A 9,751-nucleotide genomic window follows, 5' to 3' on the forward strand; every position below is an offset into this window, starting at 1 on the left:
CTTTGGGTTACTCTCTGCCCTCTTCTCGAAACGCCCTGCCTTCCTGCCTAGTACTCTTCACCCTGTATCCTGATCAATTTCTTCTTAAATACTCCTTCAAGCCTTATTTCAATGCAATGCAGGAGTGGGGATGTATAGATGCCATCTAGATTCAAACATGAAGTTATAATGGAGTTATTAGGGTGGTGAAGATATCACGTGGTGGTCCTACTCAAAGCCCGCTCGATTGCTAGACTCAACTTTCCTCTATGCATCTGAACCCAAGGAGGGTGACTATTAGGATTTGGTCAGCTTCAGGGCCCAGATAGGCTGTCGTCAGCAGTCTTTCCACAAATTACACTGATTTCTGCCTTCTCTTAATAAATCCTGCTGCTTCATAACAAAGACTAGAACCTGGCTTCTGAGTAAATGTTTGAAATATTTGTTTTCTAAAGACAACTTGTAGGCTTAAATGCATCTTCTTCCCATTCCTTCCCCTCACTTGTGCAGCAGCTAAGCCAGCTCCGTCTCCCTTTGTTTGGTATTCAAAGCACAAGAATAGTGGTCATGAATATCAGCTAAAAAAGACTGAAGGGATTTTAGGTGGAATATCTTAACCCCAGGAGTGTGGCCCACGCCAGGGTGGTCACAATGTTTGTTTAGTAGGTTGGGCTGGGGATTGAAAACCAGGGACTCAAATGCTATAACAGCTTGGATTTGAGGGGCTGAAAATATTTCACATTTGGTACAAGCACCAGGAAACTACTTATTTTGCTTGAATATCTTATTATTCATCTGGTCAAGTGGGGTTAGGAATCAGGATATACTGGGGAGATCATTTTTATGCATAGATTTGAAATTACCTCCAACAGCTCATAATACCAGCTGCATGATACCACATCCTGGATCCTACTCCTGCCAGAGGAATAGACAGCTCCCTTAGCACACCTGCCTTTCTTTCCTGGTTTTATTTTATTCACCAAGATAAGTAGGCAAGCAGGCAGGTAGATAGATAGATAGATAATCAGATGGATAAATAAACACATAGATCAATGGACTGATAGATAAAATAGAAACATATTAGAAGATTTTTTAAAAAAAAATTTTATTTATAAGAACAAGACACCCTGAGTTATTTCTGTAAAGTTCAGAATAGGAAGAGAATTTCTCATTCTTACATAAGAGAGGGGAGCTGAGAAACTTCTGTGCAGTAAAATGACTGTTGGTACTAAGAGCTATGGATAATTTTTAAAGCATAGTAAGCTAAAAAAAAAGTTATAAGAAACTGTTTGGAGGGATTTAAAATTTCAGGATTTTAGATACAAGAGAAGTCTAGCCTCCACCCCGAATGCTCTATGGGTGCCTCTCCATCAGGGCTTTCCAAGAGGAGCAGGCCAACCAAAGCTCCCAAGCCAGCATCTGCCTCCAAATTCCGCCTGGAGTTTCAGCCAGCCTCTGCCACCAAAAGGAGCCAGGGTGGCGTGCACAGCTCTCATAAAAAGGTGCCAATCTGGGGCTTGGCCCGAACTAAATCCGACTGAGATAGAAAGCAGTGACCCTGTAACTGGACGACTTCCCCTGTGTCCAGACCACCATAGAGACTGCTGGGCAGCGCAAGCTTCCCGGATCGCAGTTCACCAGGGGTCACCTTCATGCTGTGAGAACAAAGTCCGACTGGGCCCAGGGCCCCAGCTGCGTAGTTCTGCTGTGTAAACACGGCACAGACAACAGGACGACCAAATGTTAGGGTCCCCGTGTGATCCATTGTTGGATTATAGACATGGCCATAGACTCTGTTTCCAACCGCCCCAGCATCTCTCTCTTCCCTCCTCTCTCGTCTTTCTGTCTCCTCTTCTACCTCATTTGTTGGCTTCTAAACATCCTCTAACGGGACAAATCTTTGGCTGTTTTGCACTTTTTGTTTTCCAAGCCACGGTTCCCACTGCACCCCAAACAAGCCCAATACTTTTAACAGGCACGGCCTCAGCAGAGGTGGCCTCACAGAGGCCTGCGTGGTCACATGATGAATATTTTCTCATTTGTCCCCATGAACAAAACTTGCTTAAAATCAGGTGCAGGTGGAGGAGGTTAGGAAAAGGTCTGCCTCTCCTCTTCCTTTTAATCAACCAACTCATCTTTAACTGCCGCCATTCCCCTCCTCTCTGCAAGGGCCCGGTTAATAGAAACTCGGAATGCAGGTTCATACCCCTGCTCTTAGGTGTTCAAGGATGCACTCTGGGAAGCGCCACTGCATCCATCACTGTCGGTGGCTACTTGAGAAACGCCATGATGGACTGGCCCGGCAAAGCCCCTCCCCGCTGCCCGCAGGCTGCAATTCAATTAGTCATGGTCAGAGGGAGACATTATTATTCATACACCGCCGATGGTTCCCAAAGTAAACAGAGCTGGGATGAGGTCTCTGATCCTCCCAGTGCCTTTAGCTGGGACACAAAAGAAAAAAAACTCCGGAGACACTGGGGTGGGACATTTGATCTGAATTCTGATCTCCTTTGCAAGCTTCCCCATCAAATCTTGTTGATTTCTTTCTTCGCTTCTTTCTCTCTTTTTTCACAATCTTTGCAGATAAGTGCCTTGTGTGTGCATATGCAAACTCAGCAGGGCCGTTTTATTCCTTTATTGCCAACAATGCCAGAAAGTCTCTTCCCACCCAGGACACCCCCCCCACCACTTTACAATGGGGACATGGATCCCTTAACTGGAGTGAATGATCCTGTTAGAATATAACAGACCAATATCTTCCTAATTCACAATAAATAATCCCTGCAAAAATCCAGGATGACATTTGTATTTTGGAAAGTGCTAACCAAATTACCCATGGCCTGGCCAGCCCCCATCTGTTTATCAGTTTTGCTGAGTATAAGTGAACCCAAGATAAATGCCAGTTTTCCTCGGATAAATTTTACAGCCAAGCAGAAACTGCCAAAGCACACAGGAGAGGTAAAAGCAGAGCTGTGTTCTCATTGACAGAAAAGTCAATTTTGCAGGATGGACTTAGGCAAGAGCCTGTGACCCCCGCCCCAACTCAAGTTTATATGTTTATAATAGGGCTGTTTTCTCTGGGAGGGAATGAGCCAATTCAGGGAGCTGAAAGTTCAGTGGAGCAGGCTGGCTGGGGCGTCCCAGCTGCAGGGGGAAGAAACGGCCCTGCCTGCTCACTCTGTTTTGCAGGAGCGTCATGCACCCTGGCCCAGACAGGGTGATAAACTTGGGGTGTCTGGATAACCCACATGCTTGTTTTCACTTTCACTGCGTCTGACCCTCTGATGATCACTGTACTGGGATGCTTGACCAGGCCATGCATTTAGACGCAGCACCTCAGCACCTCATTCTGCTCCGGAGAGCCTCAGAGCATCCAGCTGGTATGACAAAAATCCCCTGTGCAGAGTCACCTGGAGCCTTTGAGAAACATGAATTCCCAGGCCTGACCCCAGACCACTGAACCAGAATCTCTAGGGGCCGGGGCCTTGTCATTTGTAATTCACAACAAATCACTATGGGAGGCTGTCCAGACCTCCCTTTAAAGAAAGACTTTAAGGAATAAATCTCAGCTGCTAGGAGTTTCACTGGCAGGCAGTTTTCACTATCAGCCCCTTCAGAAATGGGTCAGCTGTGGAGAGCCACCTGGAGCCCATGCTCAGGCCCCTTTGGGCAGGTCATCCAGTGGCTGATGAATGGATGTGCACATAGGCTCCGTAGCTTGGCCCCACTCAGGACTACTCTGAAGGAACAATCCATTTCAGAATGCCCAGTAGTATCCACTGTGGCTCCCTTCCACAGGTATTAGTCCCAGAGCCTCTCCTGAATAAATATCCTTTAAGTTAAACTCCATCTCAGAGGGAGAACCTTATTGCCAGGTTTGGAGAATGATGCTCTAGAAAACACTGTCCTTTTCCAACAGTCAACCCATCCATAAATTCTCTCCGTAATACCACAAAGAGCTGGGCACCTAGCCTCAGCCTGGCAAGCCAGAGGAAAGAATCCAAAAACTCCTGACCCAGTCCCTCTGGACAACACTGGGAGGAATAAGTTGGGCCCCTGAATTCTCTTGCTTTCCATAGAAAGTTGAAGAGACCTGGAGTTCTACTGCTGGCTCCACTATTAGAGATGAGTTGAATGATTCAAATTACTTGGCCTCAGTTTTTCCTCTGTAGAAATACAGAAATGGTAAGGGATTTTGGAGACAGAATGAAAAAACAATTACCTCTTAGACTTTTTCCTGTTCTACCGCCTATAACCCATGGAAAGAAGAAAGGGAGGGAGGACCGAAAGGAAGCAATGTACTGAAGACCTGCTCCTCTCATCAAGAGGTGGCATCAACTTCCCTCCCATGGAACAGGGCTGGGTTTAGTGACTCACTTCCAATGAGCAGGATGGGGCAGAAGTGGCGCTGCACGACTTCCAAGGCTAGATTGTAAAAGGCAACACAGTTTCCACCTGGTGCTCTCTCTTAGGATACACACTTGAAAAGATTTGAGCCCCCAGGTAAGAGACCATATGGGGAGACCACATAGAGACAGGCAGGCCCAAGGAGGCCGGCTGTTTGAGTCTTCTTGTGAGCTAACACCAGCTCCAGTCACTGTCCAACTGTTACTACATGAGAGACCCTGAGTGAGAACTGCCTGGCTAAACTTAGTCAACTTGCAGAATCATGATCAATAATAATAATAAATGGTTTGTGTGGTTTTGCAGTAAACTTGGGTGGTTATTACATAGCAATAGATGAGCTGGGGCGAATGAGAGATCTTAAAGCAAAGATCCATCTTTATTCATAACTTTGAGAATAGCTTGACAAATACACATACCTACATATGTGTGTGTGTGTGTATGTGTGTATACACACATACACACACACACACACACACACATATATATAAATTTAGAAGAAGGTAAACCTGGTTCTAAAACTACCCAAACAAAACAAACTCAATTTATAGTCATGAGATTTTTCTCACAGGCCTCAGTGAGGACAGGCCAAGCACTGATGAAGCAGAAACTGGGCCTTTGTCCACACACCAATGACTGGCCTATCTCATCTGTCTGAAGATATTTAAGAGCTGTAATAACCAAGCAGATGTTACATCTACATGCTCAGCATATGCACTCATCTCCACAGGGATGCCAGTGATGCTCACTGGAGCCTGTTTTCTCCATTTGACATCATTGTTCTAGGCCAGGCACAGCGGCTCACACCTGTAATCCCAGCACTTTGGGAGGCCGAGACCAGTGGATCACCTGAGGTCTGGAGTTTGAGACCAGTCTGGCCAACATGACAAAACCCTGTCTCTACTAAAAATACAACAAATTAGCTGGGATGGTGGCAGGCACCTGTAATCCCAACTGGTCAGGAAGCTGAGGCAGGAGAATTGCTTGAACTCAGGAGGCAGGTGTTGCAGTGAGCCAAGATCACACTATTGCACTCCAGCCTGGGCAACAAGAGTGAAACTCCATCTCAAAAACAACAACAACAACAACAAAAGACATAGTTGTTCTAATTTAGGTTGCCTTTGAAATGGTAACTTTCAGCATGAGCAGAGGCTACTTCCTGTAAGCACTGAAAAATATTTACTAACACACTGCTCTTGTTAAGCTACTGTATAAAAAACACCATAGACTGAGAGGCCTAAACAATAGAAATTTATTTCTCACAGTTCTAGGGGCTGGGAAATCCAAGAACAAGGTGCTGACCCTTTACTTCCTGGTGAGGGTCCTTACCTTAGCTTGCAGGCAGCCACCTTTTTGCTGTGTCCCCACAAGGTGAAGAGAGATGGAGCTCCAGTATCTCTTCCTCTTCTAATAAGACCATTAATCTCATCATGGGACCCCTCCTCATGACTTCATCTAAACCTAATGACCTCCCAAAGGCCCTGCCTCCTAATACCATTACTTTGGGGGTTAGGGCTTCAACATATGAATTTGGGGGAGCACAAATGTGCCGTCCATAATACACACCAAAAGCATAATTATAAAAAGTTTATTAGAATGGCCCTGAAGCTTTATTTTTAAATAATTCACATTTGAGGTATTGTGTTTAAAATAACAGAATTCTGCGTAAGCCTTTAGAATGATAGCCACCCATAATCATTAAAGATTTTGAAAGTCTCACTGCTTGAAAAGGGGTGACTTTTCAATTGTCTTGACAATAGTGCTCCACGCTGCTATCTCCAGACACTGTAATTGTAAAAGATTTGCCATCATCCTTGCTGCTGAGTTTATTGTCACCCCAATAGACACTTGATTTTTTTTGGTGATGCTGCTCCTAGTCACGAAATGGGAAGAAATCCAAAATTAAGGGCTTGGGAAACATGAGTTTTAGTTCTTTCCTTATGGTACCACCAAGGGAAGGGGTAAGAGGAAGATCAGAGAATAAAACTTTTAAAGTCAATTAGGGATGTTTCAGTCATTTAGTTCACAACAGAGAGGGAAACTGCAACATGTGTGGATTGTGTGACCAGAGCTGCTACAGGCCTAATCCCTCCCAAGGCAGAGCTGGAACAGTGGCGTCCTGACTCCCAGTCCAGGGCTTTTTCTCTTTTGTGAGTCTCACTAAAGCCGCAGTCAGAAATGAATGGATTCTCTGTGTCCTTATGACAGGTCAGGCTAAGGACAAAACTCTGAAATTCTGGGAATAAAGGGAATGCGTTAGATCTTTTCTTATTATTATCTGCCTTATGCTATCTCCCCATTTTCCACCTCAGTAACTCACACGTTCCCCAGTCCACTCTTTCATCCCTGATGATGGACACTGGAAGGTGTGCAAGAGAAGCTGGGCTGCCCTGTTGTGGAGGGAGGGCTCCAGAGGAAACTTACAGAGCCATTGTGAGTATCTCAAGCTCTGTCAGTGATTAACTCATGACTGAGCATTCTAGACTCACAGTCAGCTTAAATACGTTTCCTAAATTCTTCAAACAACTTGACGTTCCTAAATCACGAAGGTGACTTTGCATTTACTTCCAGAGTCCCAGTTTGGTTTTGTTTTGCTTTGCTTTTTACTTAGCATTATTTATTTACTTTAGAAGTTGAAAAATATATTCTAGAAATTGTCTCTCTTGTTGCTGCAGCAAGGTTACTCTGTCCCTCATTAGATTTATGGACAAATTTGTAATGTCAACAAAATGTGGACATCCTTTAACATCATTAGAGTGGGTTAGTAAAACAATCTAGTTGCTTTGTGCTTCTAATTTGCCTTAGTTGAAAACAGTTTGCGGCCTTCAGAAAAGTAACTGGCATTTGATCTATAAAAGCAGAAAAGTTTTTTCTTTAGTTTATTAGAAAACTAGGCCAATTTTTTCTGTAAAACGTAATTTGGGGATGAATATGGGAGTACTTGTAAGTGGAAATATCTGTGTCTGTGTGTGTACTCATGTGCATGTGTATACACATATGTAGATCAAAGTATTTTTATTTCTTGAAGAAGACATTTAAGAAAATATATGTGTGTGTGTATGTGAAATATAAATATATATATACCTTGATTTTTCCAATTATTCTGGAACTTACCTGCAAGTAAACTTCAGATCTATTAAATGTTAGCACTCTCCATTCCTAATGCTCAACCGTCAGCCTAGCATTTTTTATAATGATACACTGATATCAGCTTGCCATAACCCTGGTAGTGGTCCAGACTTACATTCTCACTTAAAGTGTCTTTTACTCCTGCTCTGAAAGCCAGTGTTCTGTTTGACTGGCTCGTCATCATTTTTTCTAGTTATTTCTCACCAAAAAGTGAACCTATGGTCTTTGGCTAGTGTCAGCTACCCAGAGTGCAGGAGAGAGAACGCTGTAAAGGGGAAGGCGCGCAGAAATAGGAAATGGTAGACTGGAGAGACAATGAGTTCCAGGTTGAAACATAACAAAGAAACCCAGTGCCAGCATGCGGTGGCTGTTTGACTCTGGGCAAGCTTTCCAATGGTTTTAAGACTCAATTTACCTATATGACTCATCTGTATCTGAAATAACACCTATCTCCAAGGCTACTGTGATATTTAATTTAATATTTTATGTGAAATAGTTAGCTTAGCATGTAGAGGAAGCTAAGCATTCCATATGCAGCACCTCCTGAGCTTCTTTCACATACGTATGTCTGCATGCCTGCCTGTGGGTAGCGTGGGTGTAAGTGTGCGTGCACGTATAATTTCATATATCGTAAGTACACAGATAGATGCATGTATGTGTGTACCTGAGTATATGTGTCTTCGTGTGTGTGTGTGTGTGTGAATGTGTGCATGTCTGGTTATATGTAGCAATCGCTGCAGCTGAAAAGAATGTGAGCTTGCGGAGAACCTTAGAGATTGAACAGAACAGAACTTTCATCGCTTCTTAATTTTTTTTTGTTATTTAATTTTTATTTCATAATCATAAACTNACATGGAACCCAAAGGGAACTGCAGCGAGAGCACAAAGATTCTAGGATACTGCGAGCAAATGGGGTGGAGGGGTGCTCTCCTGAGCTACAGAAGGAATGGTCTGGTGGTTAAGATAAAACACAAGTCAAACTTATTCGAGTTGTCCACAGTCAGCAATGGTGATCTTCTTGCTGGTCTTGCCATTCCTGGACCCAAAGCGCTCCATGGCCTCCACAATATTCATGCCTTCTTTCACTTTGCCAAAGACCACATGCTTGCCATCCAACCACTCAGTCTTGGCAGTACAGATGAAAAACTGGCAACAATTTGTGTTGGGTCCAGCATTTGCCATGGACAAGATGCCAGGACGTGGATGCTTTAGGATGAAGTTCTCATCTTCAAATTTCTCCCCATAGATGGACTTGCCACCAGTGCCATTATGGCGTGTGAAGTCACCACCCTGACACATAAACCCTGGAATAATTCTGTGAAAGCAGGAACCCTTATAACCAAATCCTTTCTCTCCAGTGTTCAGAGCACGAAAATTTTCTGCTGTCTTTGGAACCTTGTCTGCAAACAGCTCGAAGGAGACGCGGCCCAAGGGCTCGCTGTCGACGGCAATGTCGAAGAACACGATAGGGTTGACCATGGCTAGTAGTACAGGAATTTCCTCGGCGGCAGCGTCTGCAAAGCCCATCGCTTCTTAATTTATCCCTGTTTGGTCCTGTCATCAGGAAATTCATAACTTAATTCATAGAGACGTTAAAAATGCTCAAAGGATAATGCAATAAGATTACTTGGTCTTTTTTATTTTATTTTATTTTTTTTAATAGTGCATGTAAGAGTCATTGAGGAGTTGGTACTTTTTAAAGAAAGAGATGTGGAAATGCATTTACTTATTTATTCATTCAGGATATTTGGGTTGCCCATGATATGCCAGGCACCAGGAAAACAGTTGAATCAGTAGAATAGGTTAAATATCTGATCCCACCTCAGAGAGCACACCTTTCCTGGGGAAACAGAGAGGTGTAAATAAACATCTACCCCATCCTGTAATATGACCTATTATAGCAGCAAAATGTGCAACAGTAGCAGAAAAGAGAGAGTGAGTAGTTTAGCCTGCTATGGTCAGTGAGGGCTTCTGAAGACGTGGTATTTAGGCTGAGACATCAGGGATAAGAAGGCTCTGTCCAAGTGGAGGAAAGTCAAGACAGAAGGTAGAGGAAATGCAAAGACATGGGGACTTGAGAAAGTCAGGCAGTGTTGAGAAATGGCAATGGTTTGGTGCCACTGGTGAATATGGAAGAGGTGATCAGAGGCCCAGCCACGAAGGGCTTCCTCAGGCCCTTGGTAAAGGGTTGTTGCTTTCTTCCTGGAAGAGATCAAAAAAGAGCCAGCGAATGTACCAA

General features: G+C 43.9%; 1 pseudogene across 1 annotated transcript; it reads right to left on the reverse strand.

The window, feature by feature from the left end:
- Positions 1 to 8,368: 8,368 nt before the first annotated feature.
- LOC108531401 (peptidyl-prolyl cis-trans isomerase A pseudogene) lies at positions 8,369 to 9,054 on the reverse strand (annotated as a pseudogene). Its single transcript, XR_001886154.1, has one exon. The product of XR_001886154.1 is annotated as a peptidyl-prolyl cis-trans isomerase A pseudogene (transcript).
- Positions 9,055 to 9,751: the final 697 nt, after the last annotated feature.

The sequence above is a fragment of the Rhinopithecus bieti genome, unplaced genomic scaffold (genome assembly GCF_001698545.2).
Source record: "Rhinopithecus bieti isolate Rb0 unplaced genomic scaffold, ASM169854v2 scaffold_8927, whole genome shotgun sequence".
NCBI lineage: Eukaryota > Metazoa > Chordata > Mammalia > Primates > Cercopithecidae > Rhinopithecus > Rhinopithecus bieti.